General features: G+C 44.1%; 1 protein-coding gene across 3 annotated transcripts in view; it reads left to right on the top strand.

The window, feature by feature from the left end:
• The window catches only part of DRGX (dorsal root ganglia homeobox), a 347744-nt gene that overhangs the window by 256492 nt on the left and 68286 nt on the right, over positions 1-22966 (top strand). The window lies entirely within an intron of this gene.

The following is a 22966-nucleotide window of genomic DNA, read 5'->3' as shown; positions in this document are numbered from 1 at the left end:
AAATAAACACAAACCCCCAAAATCCTTGATTTGGAATAAAATACAAAAAGCACCCTGTTTCACCACTTTATTAACCCCCGAACACTCCTGCAGGTCCGAAGTAATCCACATGAGGTCCCCCAGCAATTCAGCTCTGCTACATTCCGTTCCCGTCACAGCGAGCGTCATAGAGCATGACTCCCGCTGTGATTACACACAGAGCCGCACGATCAGGATGAACTCAGGTGAACCCCTGATGTCACAGCTGTGAGCCCCACAGTACGGCATGTGTCACGATATTGACAACACGGGTTCACCTCTTTGAGGTTCAGGCTTTGCGATCAGTGGTGACATCACTCAGGTGAATCCTACACTTGTGGCTCACTTCAGTCACAGTCTGATTTGCGGTCACAGGTGGAAGACTCCAGATGTTCCCGTGGCTAACCTGACTGACGTCACTGCTGACCGCGTTGCTCACTTCAGTTGCTGCGTGGAGCTCACAGCGGGCAGTCTTGTTCTATGGTGCTCACTGTGAGCGTCAGATGTAGCATTGTTGGAAGTGTCGTTAGACCTTATGTGGATTACATCAGACCTGCAGAGGTGTTATTATGGTTAATAAATTGGTGAAAGAAGGTTCTATCTTATCTTTTATTTCAAATAAAGAATTTTTGGGGTGTTTGTGTTTATTTACTTTCAGTTCATGATTAACGATGGGGGTGTCTCATGCTATCACTAATCTAGGACTAAGTGGCATCTATGGGCTGTTATTAACTCTTTATTATAATGATTGCCACCGCACCAGGGCAATCGGGAAGAGCTGTGTAAAGTGCTGGGACTGTCACATCTAATGAATGCGGCAATTCCGGGCGGTTGCTGGCTGATATTTATAGGCTGGGGAGAGCCTAATAACCCTAGGCCTCCCTAGTCTGAAAATGCCAGTCCCCAGCTGTGGGCTTTATCTCCGCTGGGTATCAATATTGGGGAATTGCACGCCGTTTTTTTAAAAATTATTTATTTCACTGTACAATAAAGACCCGCCCACTGGTGTTTGTGATTAGTTGCAGTCAGATAGCTGTCACTCAGCGTTGGAGCGGGTCTGACTGCAACCAATCACAGATGCCGATGGCTGGGAGAAGCAGTGAATATGTATGATCCTAAAGAGCGGCTCCAGAAGAAGAATGAGAGGCAATGGGAGCAGAGTGACAGCTGCACCGCGTCAGTGATTGCTGAATATTTTCCATATTCTCAAGGCTCTCCCCATTCAGTTTCATCACTTTCCCATTCATTTCAGCCTTTTCCTCAGGCCTCCAGACCTCTCTGTTGGGTCCAGCAGAAAATTACTCACATTTCCCATTGGCTTGCATTGTACTCGCTATTTGGCACGAATACGCGAGTATTACAAAGCACTCGTTTAGTACTAGTATAGCGATTACGAATATTTTGGTACTCACTCATCTCTACTCAATAGCAATCATACCATGATCTCAGAGGCTTGTTTCAGTGTAAAACTGACAGCTATAATTGATTGTACGATCAATGAAATTAAAGTTAATTTTACATAAAAGGACTAAGTTAAAAAATAAAAACATGTAAAAACATTGAAAAAAAATCACAAAATAAAGAGCAAAAAAATTATATCAATAAATATGTATATTTATGTAAAAAAAATAAGTACATTCGATCTCTAACACTGTAACACTAGTTAACTCCTACAGTGAACACTGTAAAATAAATAAATAAAAAAATGCTGCAAAAAAATATGCTTTCTCATTCTATTGCCCAAACAAATTAAATAAAATGCAATAAAGTCACAAATAAATAAATATCACTGAAAAGTCATCTTCTGTTTATTTTAATGTGATAGTTGCCAAACTTAAAAAACCCTATATACTGTAATCATGGTATTGCTCTAATCGTGCTGACCTGAGGAAAAAAGCCACCTAATCACTTATATCGCATGGTGAACGGAGTAAGAAATAATAAACTAATTCTTCAACTGCTATTTGTTCATTCTGCCTGCCCAAGATGACAGTAAGGCCTGTTTCACACGTCAGTGATTCTGGTACGTATGTGCTAGTTTTTATACGTACCAAAATCATGGGCATACGCAGACCCATTATAATCAATGGGTCTGCGCACACATCAGTGATTTTTTTTTTCACTGACCATGTCTCCGTGCGGCGTACATGCATGTCCGTGTGTTCCGCACGGAGACATGTCCGTTTTTTTTTTTTGCATCACTGATGTCCCACGGACCAGACTATGGTGTCATCTGTGAAACACGTAGCAGGAAAACATGGACATTGAAAATAAAAATCATTTTTAACTCACCTTCTCCACTTGCTCTCAGATTTTTCCTGGCCAGGTCATTATGGCATGCATATTCATGTATGCAGCCAGAGCCGACCTGGAAGTAGCTACAGAGGGGAGAGACAGCGGCAGCCGGATGCAGCAGAACGGAACTCGTCAGTACCACAGACAGCAGGAGCGGGGACAGGTGAATTATCTCCATGTGCAATCACAGAGTACGGATTACGTATCATGGATTGCATATGGAGAACACACGTGTGCCGTGAATCACGGCACACGGCGGGACATAGGCGTTTTTAACATGTCAGTGAAAAACGTCTGTGTTTTTCACTGATGTGTGAAACAGCCCTTAGGCTCAGCTCACATGTGTCCTACACTCCATCAGGAAATATGTGTACATTTCTGAAAAACATAATTCAGAAAAAATATCCAATGGAACATTCACTGTAAAGAAGCAGAGGGAGTCTCTTTAAATTCCCATCTCACTATTGTCCGATGATGTCCATCTTTTTTCATGTGCACAAAAGTATGGTTAACAGTTTTGTGCTCCGTTGAAAAGATGTATACTGCTGAACAGAGGCTGAATAGAGTCCAAAGTAACTCTGCTGTCTCATTAGTGAATGGATCAATCGACGGTTTCACCTGAATCACATATTTCAGACATGTAGATGGAAACCTTGATGTAACTGCACCGCATAGAGCACAGGATAAATGTGAACTAATCCAAAAAGTTCTGTACCTCAAGTTGCCACCAAATAGCATTTAACTAAACCCACAAAAACACAAGTCCCCACTCAGGTCCATCATCTGTTAATGGAAATATAGCGGGTTCAAGGTTACTAGTAGCCCAAAGGCTCTGGAATAGCGCTATGCCCCCTCCCCCCCCCCAAAAAAAAAAATCCAACAATATCTGCTCTTCCAAATCCAAATACCCTCCTCACTCCTGAGCCCCACAGTATGCCTAACCCACACTGAACATCCACATGTTTGGCAATGTTGTAGAGATGAACCCCAATTAATTTACGAGGAGTGTGTCTCCAGAAGCATGAGCTGGGCACAATGTATGGGCACTACTATTTCCAGGGCACTTCAAGGGATTATCTGCAATTTTTAATTCTACAACATTCACTGCATTTGACAACATGGGTGTTTTCCAGAGGCTAAATCATCAATACACCTCTAGATGAACACCCAGATGGGTGTAATTTCCAAAATTTTGTCACTTGTGGGAGTCTCTGATGTTTTTTCACTTATAGGCTCTGCAAATGGAGTCTATAAACTATTCTGGTAAAATCTGTGCTCCAAAAATCAAATGGCTCTCCTTCCCGTCTACATAAATTAATTGAAGGGTGCAGTTTGTAAAATGGGGTCACTTGTTTCTGCTCTTCTGGCACCTCAGGGGCTCTGCCAATGTAACTTGGCACCCGCAAAACATTCCAGCAAAATCTAAAGTCCAATATGGTGCATCTTTCCTTTTTACCTTTGAACTGTCCCTCAAAAATAGTTCCCGATTACTTGGAGTGTACTGGCACACTCAGCAAAAATGACAGCAAACTGTATAGTTCTTTTTTTTCTTATTAGGTTTTATAAAAATTAAAATCTTAGTTCTAAAACAACATTTTAGTGAAAAAAAAATTAATTATTCCTTCTTCACCACCCAATGTTTTAAAATTCAGTGACATAGCTATAATATGCCAATATGTCAAAATTCTTACCATACCCCTAGATGAATTCATTGAGGGGTGTAGTTTTGAAATGGAGTCACTTGTGGGGGGTCTGCTTTCCTGGCATGTAGGGGCTCTGTCAATATGACATTGCACCCCCAAACCATTTCAACTAAATCTGCACTGCGATATGAAGCTCCTTCCTTTCCCAGCCCCACCACATGCCCAAACAGTAGTTTTCCACTACATATAGGGTATCTGCATATTAAGAAGAAGTTGCGCATCAAAGTGAATGATGAATTTCTTCTGTTACCCTTGTAAAAATTAAAAATTTGTGGCAAAAAATTACATATTTGTGGGAAAAGGTATTCTCTTCACTTTTATGGTTCAAAGTTATAAAATTCTGTGAAGCACTTTTAAAAGTTTAAAAGTGCTCAACACGCATCTAAATAAATTGCTTGAGAGGTCTAGTTTCCACTTGTCACATGTGGGCGGTTTCCACTGTTTAGGCACATCAGTGGTTCTCCAAATATGACATGGCATATGCTAACGATTCCAGACAATTTTGCATTCAAAAAGTCAAATGGCACTACTTCCATTCCAAGCCATATTGTGCACCCAAACAGTAGTTTTCCACCACATATGGGCTATCGGCGTACTCACTGGAAATTACATATTAAAATGCATGGTGCATCTTTTCCATTTACCCTTATGAAAATTACAAATTTTGGGCAAAAGCAACATGTTTGTGTAAAAAATATATTTTTACGGCTCAATTTTATAAAATTCTGTGAAGCACCTGGGGGTTGAAGATGCTCACCACATACCTAAATAAATTTCCTCATGGGTCTAGTTTATAAAATAAGTCACTTGTGAGGGATTTCCTCTGTTTAGGCACATCAATGTCTCTCCAAACGCAGCATGGCGTACACTAACGATTCCAGCCAATTCTACGTTCCATAAGTGAAATGAAGCTCCTTCTCTTCTGAGCCCTGCCGTGTGTCAAAACAGTGGTTTTCCACCACATATTGGGTATTAGAATAGTCAGTAGAAATTGCACATCAAATTTTTATGGTGTATTTTTTTCCCCTGTTACCCTTGTGAACATTAAAAATTTTGGGCAAAAGCAACATGCGTGTGACAAATTGTTTTTTTTATTTTCACAGCTGAATGTCATAAAATTCTGTTACGTACATGAGGGTTTAAAGTGCTCACAAAAATTCTATATAAATTCCTCAAGGGTTTTAGTTTCTGAAATGGGGTTATGTGCTAGGGCTTTCCATTGTTTAGGCGCCTTAGAGTCTCTCCAAATGTGGCATGGCACCTGCTAATGATTCCAGTCAATTTTGCATTTGAAAAGTCAAATGACACTCTTTCCGTTCCAAGCCCTGCCATGTGCCAAAACAGTTGTTTTTCAACACATAAAAGATATCGGCGTACTCAGGAGAAATGGCCAATCAAATTGAATGGTGCATTTTCTCCTGTTACGCTTGTAAAAATGCAAAATTTGGGGCTAACATAACATTTTTGTTGATAAAGTAAGTATGTGAATCACCTGAAGGGTTAATAAACTTTTTGGATTTGGTTTTGAGCAGACTGAGGGGTGCAGTTTTTAGAATGTTGTCACCTTTAGGTATTTTTTGTTACAAATGCCCCTCAAAGTTATTTGAAATGTGATGTGGTCCCTAAAAAAATGGTTTTGTAAATTTTGCTGAGAAAATCAGACATTATGGATAATCTTTCAACCCTTCTAACTTCCTAACAAAAAAAAAATATGTTTCAAAACTTGTGTAAAGAAGACATGTGGTATATATTATTTATTAAATATTTTGTGTGATATACAGTACAGACCAAAAGTTTGGATACACCTTCTCATTCAAAGAGTTTTCTTTATTTTCATGACTCTGAAAATTATAGATTTACATTGAAGGCATCAAAACTATGAATTAACACATGTGGAATGAAATGCTTAACAAAAAAGTGTGAAACAACTAAAAATATGTCTTATATTCTAGGTTCTTCAAAGTAGCCACCTTTTGCTTTGATTCCTGCTTTGCACACTCTTGGCATTCTCTTGATGAGCTTCAAGAGGTAGTCACCGGAAATGGTCTTCCAACAGTCTTGAAGAAGTTCCCAGAGATGCTTAGCACTTGTTGGCCCTTTTGCCTTCACTCTGTCGTCTGTCGTCGAGCTCACCCCAAACCATCTCGATTGGGTTCAGGTCTGGTGACTGTGGAGGCCAGGTCATCTGGCGTAGCACCCCATCACTCTCCTTCTTAGTCAAATAGCCCTTGCACAGCCTGGAGGTGTGTTTGGGGTCATTGTACTGTTGAAAAATAAATGATGGTTCAACTAAACGCAAACTAGATGGATTAGCATGCCGCTGCAAGATGCTGTAGTAGCCATCCATGCTGGTTCAGTATGCATTCAATTTTGAAAAAATCCCCAACAGTGTCACCAGCAAAGCACCCCCACACCATCACACCTCCTCCTCCATACTTCACGGTGGGAACCAGGCATGTAGAGTCCATCCATTCACCTTTTCTGCGTCGCACAAAGACATGGTGGTTGGATCCAAAGATCTCAAATTTGATCTCATCAGACCAAAGCACAGATTTCCACTGGTCTAATGTCCATTCCTTGTGTTCTTTAGCTCAAACAAGTCTCTTCTGCTTGTTGCCTGTCCTTAGCAGTGGTTTCCTGGCAGCTATTTTACCATGAAGGCCTGCTGCACAAAGTCTCCTCTTAACAGTTGTTCTAGAGATGTGTCTGCTGCTAGAACTCTGTGTGGCATTGACCTGGTCTCTAATCTGAGCTGCTGTTAACCTGCGATTTCTGAGGCTGGTGACTCGGATAAACTTAATATCCGCAGCAGAGGTGACTCTTGGTCTTCCTTTCCTGGGGCGGTCCTCATATGAGCCAGTTTCTTTGTAGCGTTTGTTAGTTTTTGCCACTGCACTTGGGGACACTTTCAAAGTTTTTCCCAATTTTTCGGACTGACTGACTTTCATTTCTTAAAGTAATGATGGCTAGTTATTTTTCTTTACTTAGAACTTGCATTATGGCAAGAAAAAAGCAGCTAACAGTCTATTAAGTAGGACTATCAGCTGTGTATCCACCAGACTTCTGCCCAGCACAACTGATGGTCCCAACCCCATTTATAAGACAACAAATTTAACTTATTAAACCTGACAGGGCACATCTGTGAAGTAAAAACCATTTTTGGTAACTACCTCTTGAAGCTCATCAAGAGAAGGCCAAGAGTGTGCAAAGCAGTAATCAAAGCAAAATGTGGCTACTTTGAAGAACCTAGAATATAAGACATATTTTCAGTTGTTTCACACTTTTTTGTTAAGTATTTCATTCCACATGTGTTAATTCATAGCTTTGATGACTTCAATGTGAATCCACAATTTTCAGAGTCATGAAAATAAAGAAAACTTTGAATGAGAAGGTGTGTCCAAACTTTTGGTCTGTACTGTGACTCTCTGGTATAAGGGTATAAAATAAAGATTTTGATAATTGTGAAATTTTTGGCAAATATCCGATATTTTCTCAAATAAACACAAATAAGAATAACAGTCCTAAATTTACCCTTAATATGAAGTACGAAGTACAATATGTCACAAAAAACCAAACAATCTCAGAATCACCAGGATCAATTGAAGCATTCTTAAGGTATTAGTGGATAAAGTGACACTGGACAGTGTTGAGAAAAATGGCTTGGTCATAAGGGTGAAATCAGTAGATGTAGAGAATCCGGCACACTAAATAACCTCCAGGCACTCCAAGACACGGCGATCACCAGGACAGGCACAAGGCCCCACCATCATACCCAGGACTTTTTTCCTATAATCTCATACTCTGGGTGCCCTATTGTACCTGCCTTATCGTTCCTACCTCAGGCTCTGTTAGGTGCCACATATAGACAAGCCATTTACAGATCATGAGCCACAGGGGTGTTAACCTATGGATTTAATCTAATCTAGTTGCTGTTTTTGCTCACGGTTCCATTTTTTGCATATATTATAAAGACGTGGGGGACATTGCTTTCTCCCATCTTGGATGGTTAGATGACCATCTTCTTAAACAAGTCTAAGAAGAGGACGTTAGTCATCCTATCATCTATGTGAGGGTATTAAGGCTATAAGAGTGATATATATAAAATCCATGCGAGTGAATATCCCATGTGATACACACCACACCATAACCCTTTGAGTCCTTGAAACAGACCATAAGTTTTGGTCGAAACGTTGGACTTGTTCACATACGGCTTTTTTGATATCCCCACAAGAACGATAAAATAAAATATATTCAAACGAAATATTATCTATGGAATTTACTTTATTTAGTGTGCCGGATTCTCTACATCTACTGGACTTATATTTTCCAAGCACCTTAAACTTCTTTTTCTCAGTGAGCCAGGCATTTCTATTATATAAGGGTGAAATCAGGCTTGGGGGTGAAGTGGTTAATGCACTCCCATAATTTTCCAAATAGTATAATGCACCCCATACTCCTACAATATATTATATTGCACCACCATAGTTTTCCATATATTATAATGCACCCATATAGTGCTCCAAATGGAATAATGTTCCCCCAAAGTCTTCCATATATTATATTGCACTGCATGGTCCTAGAACTTATTATTATGCACACCATAGTTCTCCACCGGTCTACTCACTAACTTAAAAAAAAACTTTATTGCATATATATGAGAGCAAAACCAACCTTACTGCATAGATACAGTACCATAATCCTGTTCACTACATATACAAAAGTTACCTAATAAGGCCCCTCTGGACCCTATCTTTAAAAATAAAAATTGTTTTGGAAACTTTATTTTCACCTTCAAAAATATTTTCAGATTGTGTATTAGGCTATGGCTGTTTACATTTTCTCTGTGCACGTCACATTAATGTTCCATGCGCAGTTTGCAAAGAGCCAATCCCATGTCAACCTCCTTAACTTCTGTTAAAACCAATTGAGACAATGAGTGAAGAAGAAGACCTAGTGCTTGGCAAGTACTTGTCTCTATACAAATTGCATATGTTACATAGTTACATAGTTACATAGTTACTTAGGTTGAAAAAAGACCTAGGTCCATCTAGTTCAACCTTCCTCCACCAGTTCTACATTTAGTCACTAAGTCATTTATAACCAACAATGTTTTGTGTACTGAGGAAATCATCCAGCCCTTTTTTAAAAGCTGTTATAGTATCTGCCATTACTACCTCTTGTGGTAGGGCATTCCACAGTCTGACTGCTCTAACTGTAAAGAACCCTTTCCTATTTAGCTGTTGGAATCGCTTTTCTTCCACTCGCAGTGAGTGCCCCCTGGTCCTTAGTACTGTCTTTGGAAGAAATAAGTCATGTGCCAGTCCTTTATATTGACCACACATGTATTTATACATATAAATGAGATCTCCTCTGAGACGTCTTTTTTCTAAGCTAAACATATCTAACTTTTTCAACCTGTCATCATATGGGAGGCCTTCCATTCCTTGTAATAGTCTAGTTGCCCGCCTTTGAACTGACTCTAACTTCTGAATGTCCTTTTTAAAATGTGGAGCCCAAAACTGGATCCCGTATTCCAGATGTGGCCTTACAAGTGATTTATAGAGGGGTAACAATACGTTGGGATCACGGGATCTAATCTCTCTTTTTATACACCCTAGAATCTTGTTTGCTTTAGCAGCTGCTGCTTGACATTGAGTGCTGCTGCTCAGCTTATTTGTAATGAGAATACCCAAGTCCTTCTCCTGTTCTGTAGTCCCGAGTTTACTTCCATTTAATGTATACGCAGCTATAGGATTACTCCGTCCTAGGTGCATTACTTTACATTTATCAACATTAAATCTCATTTGCCAAGTATCTGCCCATTCTGACATCTTATCAAGATCTTTTTGTAATATTGTACTATCCAGGTCAGTTTTTAATATCCTACATAGTTTGGTGTCATCGGCAAAGACTGACACTGTACTATCAATCCCATCCACAAGGTCATTAATAAAGAGATTAAAAAGAATCAGTCCAAGCACAGATCCCTGCGACACCCCACTGCTGACTATAGCCCATTTAGAGAATGTACCATTTATGACTACTCTTTGTTTCTTATCTTTTAGCCAATTCCTTACCCAGTTGCATATTGTGTCCCCTAGTACTTGCTTCTGGAGCTTTAGTATAAGGCTATTATGTGGTACAGTATCAAATGCCTTTGCAAAGTCCAAATAAATCACATCAGCTGCATTACCAATATCCAGGTTTGAATTTACCCCCTCATAGAACCCCAACAGGTTGGTTAGACACGACTTATCTTTCATGAATCCATGCTGTTTGTCAGTTATCATATTATTTTCTGCAATATATTTTTGCATGTCATCCCTTAAAATGCCCTCAAAAACTTTGCATACTACTGATGTCAGGCTTACTGGACGGTAGTTGCCTGGATCTACCCTCTTACCTTTCTTAAATATCGGTACCACATCAGCAATCCTCCAATCCTGAGGCACCAACCCTGTTACAAGTGAGTCTAAAAAGATGAGATACAGCGGTCTGTCGATTACGGAGCTCAATTCCCTCAATATTCGTGGATGAATGCCATCTGGCCCTGGGGATTTGTCAATGTTTAATTTACTCAGACGTAGGCGTACTTCATCTTGTGTTAAATTAATTATATCGGGTGGTGAACTTTGATTTTTCACTTGTTGAAAGATCCCTGGTACAGTCAGTTCCTTGGTGAATACAGATGAGAAATGCCTATTTAATATCTCAGTCTTTTGTTTGTCCTCTATAACTAACTTGTTATTATATTTTAAGGGGCCGATACTATCCTTTGTTTTCCTTTTGGCATTAATGTATTTATAAAAGATTTTGGGATTTATTTTAATGTCATTGGCGATTTTTGTTTCAGTAGCTAATTTTGCTTGTTTGATTTCTTTTTTACATTTCCTATTGATATCTTTATACTTCTGAAATGCTATTTCTGTATTCTCAGCCTTCAAGATTTTAAACACCCTTTGTTTTTGTTTTACTATACATTGTACAGTCTTATTTATCCATAGTGGTTTCTTTTTATTCCTGGACATTTTATTACCAGAGGGTATACGTTTTTTACAGGACTCTAGTACTATATCCTTAAACCTACCCCATTTATGTTCGGTATCCCCAGTTATTATGACTTTGTCCCAATCTACACATTTAAGCTCTTCCCTTAATTTGTTGAAATCAGCTTTCCTAAAATTCCAGGTTTTAGCATTCCCCCTTTGAAATGTTCTATTGAATATTATGTTGAAGCTTACCATATTATGATCGCTGGTGCCCAAGTGCTCCCGGACCTGTAGATCTGAAATTGTATCCGGTCTATTTGACAGGACCAGATCTAGCAAATTATCTCCCCTGGTCGGTTCACCTACCATCTGAGAGAGGAAATGGTCTTGAATAGTAGATAAGAACTTACAGCTTTTAGCAGAACCAGAAGATTCTATGTCCCACTGTATGTCTGGATAGTTGAAATCCCCCATAATAAGAACCCGATTATTATTATTAGCTGCCTTTTCAATTTGTTCCAGCATTTCACCCTCTATTTGTTGAGGTATGTTAGGAGGCTTATAGCAAACTCCAATTAGCATTTTTCCATTATTCCCCTCCCCATGTACATTTACCCATACTGACTCTACATTGTTGCTGTTCCCCTCAATGTCATCATACAACACAGGTTTTAGGTTAGATTTAATAAATATACACACCCCACCACCTTTTTGGCCTTTCCTGTCCTTCCTAAATGTACTATAACCCTGTATGTTTGTCACCCAGTCAGGGCTTTCATCCAGCCAGGTTTCCGTAATGCCCACCACATCATAATCCATGGTTGACATAAGAGTCTCCAATTCATTCATTTTGTTTGCAAGACTTCTTGCATTTGCCAGTAGACATTTAATCCTATTAACACCTTTATTACTCCTAGCCTCCCTACGTTCCTTGTATGTCCCATCCCCCCCTAATCCTTCATTGACCCCTACCGTCTCACTGTCTCTATCTGCTCTATCTCTCCCCTTATTTGCTCCACTACCCTCCCCCCCCCCCCCGATCCTAGTTTAAAAGCTGCTCCATCCGTCTGACCATTTTCTCCCCCAGCACAGCTGCACCTTCCCCATTGAGGTGCAGCCCGTCCCTACCGTAGAGCCTGTAGCCGACTGAGAAGTCGGCCCAGTTCTCCATGAACCCGAACCCTTCCTTCCTGCACCAATTTCTAAGCCACATATTTATCTCTCTAAGCTCCCGCTGTCTATGTAGTGGTGATGTGACAAGCACAGAGTGTAAAAACAGATGAATGCTAATTCTTCATTATACAATGTTAAGTGTCAGAGTGAAATTCTACAAATGTTCTACATAACCTTTAAAGAGTTAAAGGTTACCTATCACCTTGAGAAATGCTTTTTAGCTGCAGATGTAGAGTCAGTTTGCAGATATATAGCGTTTAAAGCCTGGTTAGCCAGCTTACTGGAAAAATGCTGGCTGCAGGGAGAAAATTATGTTTTCTCCTTGCTGCCACTCTCTTCCATTCATAGTGGCAGTTTAGGAGTTGTTCCAGTCACCACTCACCACAATGTGAACATGCTGTAATAACTTCCCAGAACTTTGATTGTGATATCTTCCAAGGAGCTCCAGCCTCTGACTGGGCATAATAGGATGACCAATATTGTAGCAACACATGGCAAGCCATCAGCAACCCACAACTGTGTCACAAGCTGGCTGATAGTGTGATGTGTCTATGCAGCGGCCATTGTACTAATTGAATTGCCACTGTCAGTGACTGACATAGGCTTTTAAAAACTTAAAGTGGATAGCCACGACTTTGTTAAAAAAAAAAAAAAAAAATTTGCCTATCAGGCAGGTCGTTGCTACCTACAGCTGTGTCAGCAAAGAATGGCGTTGGTCACAACAGGCAGATAAGTAGCAACTACCTACCTGTTAGTGCTAAGGCACATTTTTCTTTTTTTTTAACAAAGTCCTAGCTATCTGCTTTAAATGGCTGCAACCGAGCTGAGCTCTGATCTCTGGTGTTACAGGCACATATTAGCTATTTACAACAGCCAACATCTGCTCAGTAAGGAGTGTGTTCAGCTCTTAAACCTACTACATATAAGTGCACATTTAGGCCCCCTTCTTTTATCCATATAAAAACATTTATTTGGGGCACAGTACAGTTTGACTATCCATTTTTATTGTTTATCACTCATCCGTGTTTATGATTTTAAAAATCCTTGTTTGTCCGGTATGGATATAGAAAATTAAATTACAAAAATTCTCCTATTCTTTCAATGTTAAACATATACAGCACCTATATGGCACATGGATGCCATCCATGTGCTGTACGAGTTTTTCAAGGACCCATAGACTTGTGTTGGATCTTGTCATCCGTGCTCCCGGAATAAACAGATATGGGAGCAGCACCATAGGTTATAATGAGTACAGTATATGTTGAATCCATGAAAAAAAAAGATACCACATGTACCGGAAACACAGACACATAAAGGAGGCCTTATACGACTGACTGCTGATAAGTCTTTGGCTTTACCCAGAAAGAAACGAGATAGGATGATGAAACATTACATTTATTCCACATACTCTCCATTGATGTCTACACACTTCTTACATCGGTATTCCAAGTCCTGTAAGCCTAGCAAAAAGAAAGATTTTACTTGTGACTCAAACCAGGCTTCCATAGTAGCCATGGCATCAGAAATGGTGTGAAATTTGGTACCCTTGAGGTGTTTCTTCAGATCTTGGAAACAGATAATAGTTGGAGGGAGCTAGATCTGGTGAATAAGGTGGGTGGTCAACCAGCTGGAAGCCCAGCTCTGCCAGTTTTGCCGTGGTCGCTTGTGCAGTGTGAGCGGAGATGTTGTCTTGCAGGAACAAGATTACTTTGAACAGCTTTTCGCGCCTTTTGGCCTTCAGAGCGGCCTTCAATTTTCAAAAAGTTCAATGTAATACCTTGCATTGATGGTGGAACCCTTTTGAAGGTGGTCCACTAGCAGCATGCCTTCCTTATCCCAGAACACAGACGCCTTCACCTTAGTAGCTGATTTTTGCACCCTGAACTTATTTGGACAAGGATAACCACTGTGCCTCCACTCTTTTGACTGCTCCTTTTTTTCAGGGTCATACAATAAATCCAGATCTCATCCATAGTGACCAGTTGATCCAGGAAGTTCTTATCAGTCCAGAAACGCTGACAAATGGACCAGGAAGTTTTCACTCACATGCTTCTCTGATCTCTTGTCAAACATTTGGTGACCCACTTTGCAGATAGCTTCCTCATGTCCAAATGTTCATGGATAATGACACAAACACATTCACGGTAAATCCCCATGATGTCTGCTATTGCTTTAGCTGAAATTCTTCAATTCTCCAGTATGAGGTTGTGCAACACATCGACGATCTCCGTAACAACAACCACTCTCAGTCTTCCATGATGTTCCTCATCATTGGTGCTGAAGTGGCCCATTTTAAATTTGGCAACCCAGTTCTTAACTATGAAATATGAAGGGCATTGATCCCCCAATGTCTGCGACATATCACCATGAGTATCCTTTGTGGACTTTCCTTTCAGAAAGAGGAATTGTATCACTCCTCTGCTCTGAGTTGCTGTGAATATTGTATTAGACTCCGCCATTTTGTTTTCCCGCATGCATAGAACACTGTTGCCATAAGCAACAAACACAAAATTTTAAAAAGATATATTAGACACATAAGGCTTTCATGTGATGTAACATTTGATACCATAGAAACAAAAAAGGATCACTAAGCCAAAGACTTAACAACAGCCCCTTGTAATGACATAATTATGTCACAGTTAATTTCACTTGTTTTTTCCTAAACATGGAAAATCAAATGGCATTCCATAACACATATGTCAATGAGCCCTTATAGATTTCTTAAATGTGACTTAAAAATACAAAATGATTTATACATAAACCACAATACATATGACTCGCCCACCCCAGGGCTATGGGACACCCGGTGCCGGACCGGACTAGTCCGGGGGTCGTCAGTGGTGGCGGGGCCTGGCTCCGTGGCCCTGGTGGTGTCAATTAATATGGCTGGTGACTTGGGGGTGAATAAAGTTTATGGTTGTCGTGACGCCACCTGTGGTTTGCGGCTATTAAGCCGCAGTTGCTGTATGGGGCCACCGGGGTGATGGAATGGCAGCAATGGTGTTACTGCTCCCCACAGGTGGAGCTGGACCCCGGGGCACAGTTGGTGCTTGTATGTGTCTATGCAGTTGAGGTGTAGTGCAGGGCCGACAGGCGGTGAAAAGACCGGACACAAACAACAGTCTCTTTACCTTCTCCTCTTTTACTTTGCAAACGGTTAGTCCTGGGAGACCGTTACAGGTGGTTGAGGGCTCCGGCCGGCCTGGAAGTAACTAAGATATCTTTTTGGCCAGATGGTACGTCCCTCTCCCTGTGTGGTATGCTGCGCAGGCCCTCTCTGGTGCTTCTCCGCTGGAGTCCACACCGGGCCCTGGTGATGCAGCTGTACCTTCGGGCTGTTTATGGGCCAGGTGCTTGCAGCTCTCCTGCCCTTCGGATTCGGCTACCAGGGAATATTTTAGGCCCTGGTGGCCACAGACTCCGATGTCCGAGTCTCTTCTGTGCCTCTCTGCACTTCCTGCTTCACTGGGCCAAGCTATTCCAGCTCCAGGCCCCAGTCCGCAGGACAGCAATACTCTGTGTCTGGTCTCTCTGCTTTCCCTCCACAGACTGAACACTAACTCCTCCCTCAGGTCAGACTTAAGGAATGCTCCCTGGAACTCCAGGTTCAGAGCTCCCCCTGCTGGCCTGAGGGAGAAACTGCGTTGGATGTTGAACTTACTGGCCAATAGACCTCCCAATTACCTCCAGGCTCAGCATTAACCCTTTGGAGGGGCAATGCTGTTGTGGCGACCAGGTCCTGGGGCGCCACACTCCCCCTTAGTTAAACTCAGTTCCCCCGGACTGAAGAAAACAAAACACGATATAACATGTTAGAACATTTCATCCCATTATGGGAGGCACATTTTCTTAAACGTTACAAACTTAAACAATACTATAAGAGTCCAGTGTGGCTCCCTGCCGGGTGTCCATAACACTGCTCCATGGGGGACCCGCCGCGATAAAACCCCCAACGTAGGCTCTGGGCGTGCTTCAGAGCATTGATGACCCCACTCTATGCACGCCGGACGGGTTTTTCTTCAGGGGTGCTGAGCACACTGGTGCTAACTATGAACAATTAAAGTGTTGGCCACTCATAGTCCAGTGACCCAGTTGTCCATATACTCAATCATTTAAATAAAAAGCATTTTTATACACAACATTACAGACATTTTAAATAACTATGTACATTCTAATAGGTACTTTTCTTTTTTACTCTCTATACCTTGGAGGGGGCTGTCCCCGAGTGCTACGTTGGGACCTGCGTAGCTCTGGTGTTTATCCCTGACTGCTTGGAGTGTCTGCTACCTCAGTGCTACGGGTAGGCCTAAGCCTGATAGGTATGCGTGATGATTGCCTACATGGTCTGAGAGTCGCCAAGGGTACGACAGGTTCACCACTCACAGGTGGTTGATTCTCCTGTTCCACTGCTGGCGTGTCATCTTGTGTTGGGGCGGACAGGTGGATTTGGAACCTCTTCTGTTTCTGGCTCGACCAACTGCGGGAACGTCAAGACTGGTACCACTATAGCATTATTTATTCGGGTCCAAGTTTTGGGGAATTTTCCAAGGATTGTTTGGATCATCTCTTCCTCTTTTTCTTGAATTTGGGGACTTTCTTGTACTTCCTCTACTCCCTTTTGGATTTTGCACCGTTCAGGGCACACTTTCAGACGGTCTCTAGAAACTGCTTGATAGGTCCTGCCTTCATCTTTGCTTATGAGACATACTTTACTATTGTCAAAGTTGGAGGGAATAATGGTGTGGGGTTCATTCTCCCACTGATCATCTAATTTATGCGCCCTCTGCTTTTTCTTGAGGACCTGTTCTCCAGGTGCTAAGGGAGTTGCTGGGGCTGTTTGATTATAGTTCTGTTCTTGTCTCGTTCTTGCTTGGGACAGGCTCTTTTCTACGCATTCCTGGACTTTGCGGTACTGCTGTTGTCGCTCTGTATCCCAATCTTCTATCTCTTGAACCGCTTCAGGTGACACAGTTCCCATCTCAAAGTCTACAGGTAACTTGCCAGTTCTTGCTCGCATCAAGTAAGCAGGGCTGCAGTTGGTCGAGTTTACTGGGATATGGTTATACAGGTCTACCAGATCTGGTAACTTCTCTGGCCATTGGTTTCTTTCTTCCAGAGGTAGAGTCTTGAGCAAATCAATAACCACATGGTTCATCTTCTCGCACAATCCATTGGTTTGGGGGTTGTACGGTGTTGTTCTGATTTTCCTACAGCCGTACATGTTACAGAACTCTTGGAACACTTCTGCCTTGAATGCAGGACCTTGATCAGTAAGTACCCTTTCCGGATAACCATGAGGTCGACAAAAGTATGCCTGAAATGCTCTAGCTGCTGTTCTGGCTGTCTGGTCTTTCACAGGCACTACTACCAGGAAACGAGAGTAATGGTCCACAATGGTGAGGGCGTAAACATAGCCTGACCGGCTTGGTGTTAACTTCACATGGTCCAGGCCACCAACTCCAGGGGCTGCTTCGTGACAATTGGCTGTAGGGGAGACCTCTGGCTGGCATCATCCTTCCGCCTCAGGTTACACGGACCACAGTCTCGGCACCACTTCTTGACTGTCTTTCTCATGTGCACCCAGTAGAACCGATCGCGGAGTAGGGTCTCCAACTTCTTCCACCCGAAGTGTCCTGCTTTATCATGGTAAGCTGCTAGGACCATTGGAGCATCCCTCTGTGGGACCACCATCTGCCAGATGAGTTCATTCGTTCGCCAGTTGACATATCTCTTGCATAGCTTGCCTTGGTAGGTGAACAGTCGTCCCCTCTCCTTCCACAGCTGCTGGGCTTCTTGTGGAGCATCTGGACCGAGATGGGTCTCAGCTGGTGCTAGCTTTTCTTTGACCAATCGCACGGCCGGGTCACCGTTCTGTGTCTCTTCCCAATTATGGTGGAGTAATGGGTTGACCAAGACCTCGTGCTGGCTCGAGCTCTTCTCTCCTACAGCATGCTCACACTGGAAAACACCTTGGTGATGGAAAGCCGGTAACTCTATCTCTTCGAGTTCATCCAGGTCTTCTCCAGACTCGGGTAAGTGAGGCATTCTGGACAGCGCATCAGCATTGTTATTCTTCTTGCCAGCCCGGTACTTGATGGTAAAGTCAAAGTTAGACAGCCGGGCCATCCATCACTGCTCCAACGCACCTAGCTTGGCTGTTGCCAGATGTGTCAATGGATTGTTGTCCGTGAAGATGGTGAACTTGGCCGACGCCAGATAGTGCTTGAAGCGTTCAGTCACTGCCCAAACAATAGCGAGGAACTCCAGCTTGAAGGAACTGTAGTTTTCTGGATTCCTTTCTGTGGGACGAAGCTTCCTACTGGCGTAAGCTATCACCTTCTCTCTGCCTCCCTGCACCTGGGACAGAACTGCTCCCAGTCCCACGTTGCTGGCGTCTGTGTACAGTACAAACGGCTGGCTGTATTCAGGGTAGGCCAGAATTTCTTCTCCCGTGAGAGCCCCTTTCAGCCGGACAAAAGATGTTTCTATTTGTCTGTTCCATTCAAATGGAGGGCTTTGCTTCTTAGCCTTCTTTGGCTAGCCCACCAGGAGATCTTGAAGAGGTGCTGCTATCTTTGTGAAACCATCAATGAACCTTCGGTAGTAGCCCACCAGCCCAAGGAACTGCCGCACCTCCTTTACTGTGGTGGGTCTTGGCCAGTCCTTGATTACTGGGACTTTCTCCGGATCAGGTGCCACACCTTCTGCGCTGACCACATGACCCAAGTACTGTACCTTTGGCTTCAAGAGGTGACATTTGGACGGCTTTATCTTCAGGCCATACTCCGACAAGGACTCAAACACTTCTGCTAAGTGCCTCAGGTGGTCTTCATAGGTCTTGGAGTAGACTATGATGTCATCCAGGTACAATAGCATGGTTTCAAAGTTGTGATGGCCCAAGCAGCATTTCATCAATCTCTGAAATGTCCCTGGGGCGTTGCAGAGCCCGAACGGCATACAATTGAACTCGCAGAGACCCATTGGTGTCGTGAATGCAGTCTTCTCCTTGTCCTCTTCTGCCACGGGAACCTGCCAATACCCACTGGTGAGATCCAGGGTGGAGAAATAATTAGCTGATTTTAAGGCTGTTAGTGACTCTTCTCTTCTGGGTAGTGGATAAGCATCTTTATGTGTAATGCGGTTAATTTGTCTGTAATCTAGGCACATTCTCATTGTACCATCTTTTTTCTTTACGAGCACTAGTGGAGCTGCCCAGGGGCTACAACTATCTCGTATAACCCCAGCCTCCTTCATTTCCCGTAACATTTCTTTGGCACGCTGATACTGTGCTGGGGGTACAGGGCGGTATCTCTCTTTAATGGGATGATGATCACCCGTGGGGATTTGATGTTTAACCCCTTTTACCTGCCCAAAATCTAGGGGGTGTTTGCTGAAGACCCACTCGTACTCCTGTACCACCCGGTAAACCCCATGCTTTTGGTGGGAGGGGGTGGAGTCGGTGCCCATTTGTAATTTTTGGCACCAGTCTTCCAGCGGTCCCTTGGAGCCATTGTCTTCCGTCTGGTCGGACGGGATCAAGGGTTCCACTGCTTTGATGGTATTGTTACTGACAGTGTACAGTTTTGTTACAGTGGCGTACTGGGGCAATTTGGCTTCCTCCTCCCCACAATTCAGGACGCGGACGGGAACTCTTCCCTTGCGGACGTCTGCTACCCCTCTGGCTATCAGGACTCCAGGCCTACTTTCTGAATACACAGGTTCCACCAGGGCCTGGTAATCTTGACCCTTGAGGCCTATTGCTGCCTGACACCATATCAACATTTCACTTTTTGGGGGAATTGCAATGGGGAGAGGGTCACTTACGCTTACACTGCCAATTTCTCCTCCGGCCAGCTCTACCTGCTGCCTCCTCATCAGGGCTCTGATCTCCCTCTGTAGGGCACGCTGCTGCCCGGAGCTGGCACTTTCAGACGCCTGCTGCAACAAAATTATCACTTCGGCAAGACAATTTTCCATCACATTTGTACCAATGGTTAGCAGTGGGCCAGATTCTTTGCAATCAATATCTACAATTATCATCCCCTGACATGGCAATTCTACCCGCCCCACTTTAATGGTTACTTCCTTATACCCAATTTGAGGCAAGGGCTGACCATTACTGGCCACAATTGTTAAATCATCATCTGGGCCATGGTCAATGTCTGAATCAGCCCAATATCTTTTGTCCAATTTATAAGGGATGGTTGTTACCTGGGACCCCGTATCCAGGAGGGCATTCAAAGGGATCCCATCCAGCACAATAGGAAGGACCGGTCGTCCTCCCACATACTTACTCCGGCTGGGGGTTGAGCCGGGCTTCCTTACACTTGGGGGTTGGCCCTGGCCCCAGGCTCGGCCCATTTAAAGGACAGTGTCTTGCAATGTAGCCCGCCTGGCTGCAGCGGCGGCAGATCGGTTGTCCAGTTGAATCATACCGGTCTGTGTCTTTTCCTCGGGTCGGCGGAATCCTCCTCTGTCACATCCATGGGACGTCATCTGGGCTGGAGGCCAACTCGATTCTTGCAGGCGATGGGGTCACTTGTAGAGACTGTACGGTCTTGGCAAGGGCAGCTACAGTCTTGGTCAGCTCCTGGACCTGCTGTCTGAGCTCTGCAGCGGGATCCTTATCCAGGGTCTGCGCCTCAGCCCCTGCAGCGGCTCGTGTCGAAGGCACCACCCCTGGGTACGTGATAGCAAGAGGCCGGAGGGGTACTGTGTCATTCGGTGTAGATTCTCTCAGTACCCGGATGGCCTGGTCCTCAAACTTTGCAAAGTCCAGAGCAGGGTTCTGCAGGACCATGATACGCAGCTGTGTCCTGTGGGCATCTGACAGAAGCCCCTCTATGAACTGCTCAGTTAGGAGTTTGTCTTCTTGACGTACACTCTCTGGGTCCACCTGTTTAATTGCTTTCAGGGCCTCCTGCAGGTTTAAGGCATAGTCCCTTATGCTGTCTGTGGCCCGTTGTTTGCACCCAAAGAATCTCATTTTTATTTCTGCTGCGGTGCGGGTGTCAAAAGTACTCTTTAACTTGGCCAGTATCTGGGTTACTGTCCCTTTATCTGTATCAGGCCAGGACTTCACTTCACGCTGGGCCGTGCCGGCTAGCTGCCCCATTAGTATGCCCACCTTCTGGCTCTCAGTCAGAGGATACACTCTAAACAAGCTGTGGAGCGTTTCTCTGAAGTCGCTCAGGGTATGTGACTCCTCGGGGTACTGCGGCAGCCATTCTGCTCCTGGAATGTACGGCATTGTGATCGGCATTACCGGCGCTACAGCGGGGGCTGGGGCGACGGCAACTGGGATTACATTGGCCGGTGCTGCTGCGTCTTGGGCTATCACAGCCACCTGTTCTCCCTCTGAATCGGACATCTTCCTCCCCCTTAGTTGACCTTACCAGGCTCCGCTTTCTTTTCAAATTCCCTTCTGGATCGCGCGGGGTTAACGGCTCTCTGCTCTGATGGCACGCTCCCTTCGCGCTCTTTTTCGGGCACGCCCCCCTTCTTCCTGCGCTCAGCGAGGCTAATGGCGGCGGCAGTTTTCAAACAGTAACACAGTCTTTTAAGCACAGTTTCAGGCGCACAGTACCCAGTGGGATTGGGCACGAAATCCAGTTAGTGACGCCAGATTTGACTCGCCCACCCCAGGGCTATGGAACACCCGGTGCCGGACCGGACTAGTCCGGGGGTCGTCAGTGGTGGCGGGGCCCGGCTCCGTGGCCCTGGTGGGATCAATTAATATGGCTGGTGACTTGGGGGCGAATAAAGTTTATGGTTGTCGTGACGCCACCTGTGGTTTGCGGCTATTAAGCCGCCGCTGCTGTATGGGGCCTCTGGGGTGATGGAATGGCAGCAATGGTGGTACTGCTCCCCACAGGTGGAGCTGGACCCCGGGGCACAGTTGGTGCTTGTATGTGTCTATGCAGCTGAGGTGTAGTGCAGGGCCGACAGGCGATGAAAGGACCGAACACAAACAACAGTCTCTTTACCTTCTCCTCTTTTACTTTGCAAACGGTTAGTCCTGGGAGACCGTTACAGGTGGTTGAGGGCTCCGGCCGGCCTGGAAGTAACTGAGGTATCTTTTTCCCAAGATGAGTATGAGGCCTACTCCTGTTCTTTCTTTACTGTTATAGGACCCTGCTCTCTGGATTAGCAATGGCCCTCTTGCTGCTGGGACCGGTGGTACGTCCCTCTCCCTGTGTGGTATGCTGCGCAGGCCCTCTCTGGTGCTTCTCTGCTGGAGTCCACACCGGGCCCTGGTGATGCAGCTGTACCTTCGGGCTGTTTATGGGCCAGATGCTTGCAGCTCTCCTGCCCTTCGGATTCGGCTACCAGGGAATATTTTAGGCCCTGGTGGCCACAGACTCCGATGTCCGAGTCTCTTCTGTGCCTCTCTGCTCTTCCTGCTTCACTGGGCCAAGCTATTCCAGCTCCAGGCCCCAGTCCGCAGGACAGCACTACTCTGCGTCTGCTCTCTCTGCTTTCCCTCCACAGACTGAACACTAACTCCTCCCTCAGGTCAGACTTAAGGAATGCTCCCTGGAACTCCAGGTTCAGAGCTCCCCCTGCTGGCCTGAGGGAGAAACTGCATTGGATGTTGAACTTACTGGCCAATAGACCTCCCAATTACCTCCAGGCTCAGCATTAACCCTTTGGAGGGGCAATGCTGTTGTGGCGACCAGGTCCTGGGGCGCCACACATAAACTATTACATACCTGCATCATACAAACATATATACAACTCCAGAAACATGGACATGTAAAAGACCATATACAGACATGTACATATGCA

The sequence above is a fragment of the Anomaloglossus baeobatrachus genome, chromosome 5, assembly GCF_048569485.1.
Source record: "Anomaloglossus baeobatrachus isolate aAnoBae1 chromosome 5, aAnoBae1.hap1, whole genome shotgun sequence".
In the NCBI taxonomy this organism is placed as follows: domain Eukaryota; kingdom Metazoa; phylum Chordata; class Amphibia; order Anura; family Aromobatidae; genus Anomaloglossus; species Anomaloglossus baeobatrachus.
This window is presented reverse-complemented; position numbering and strand designations above follow the sequence as displayed.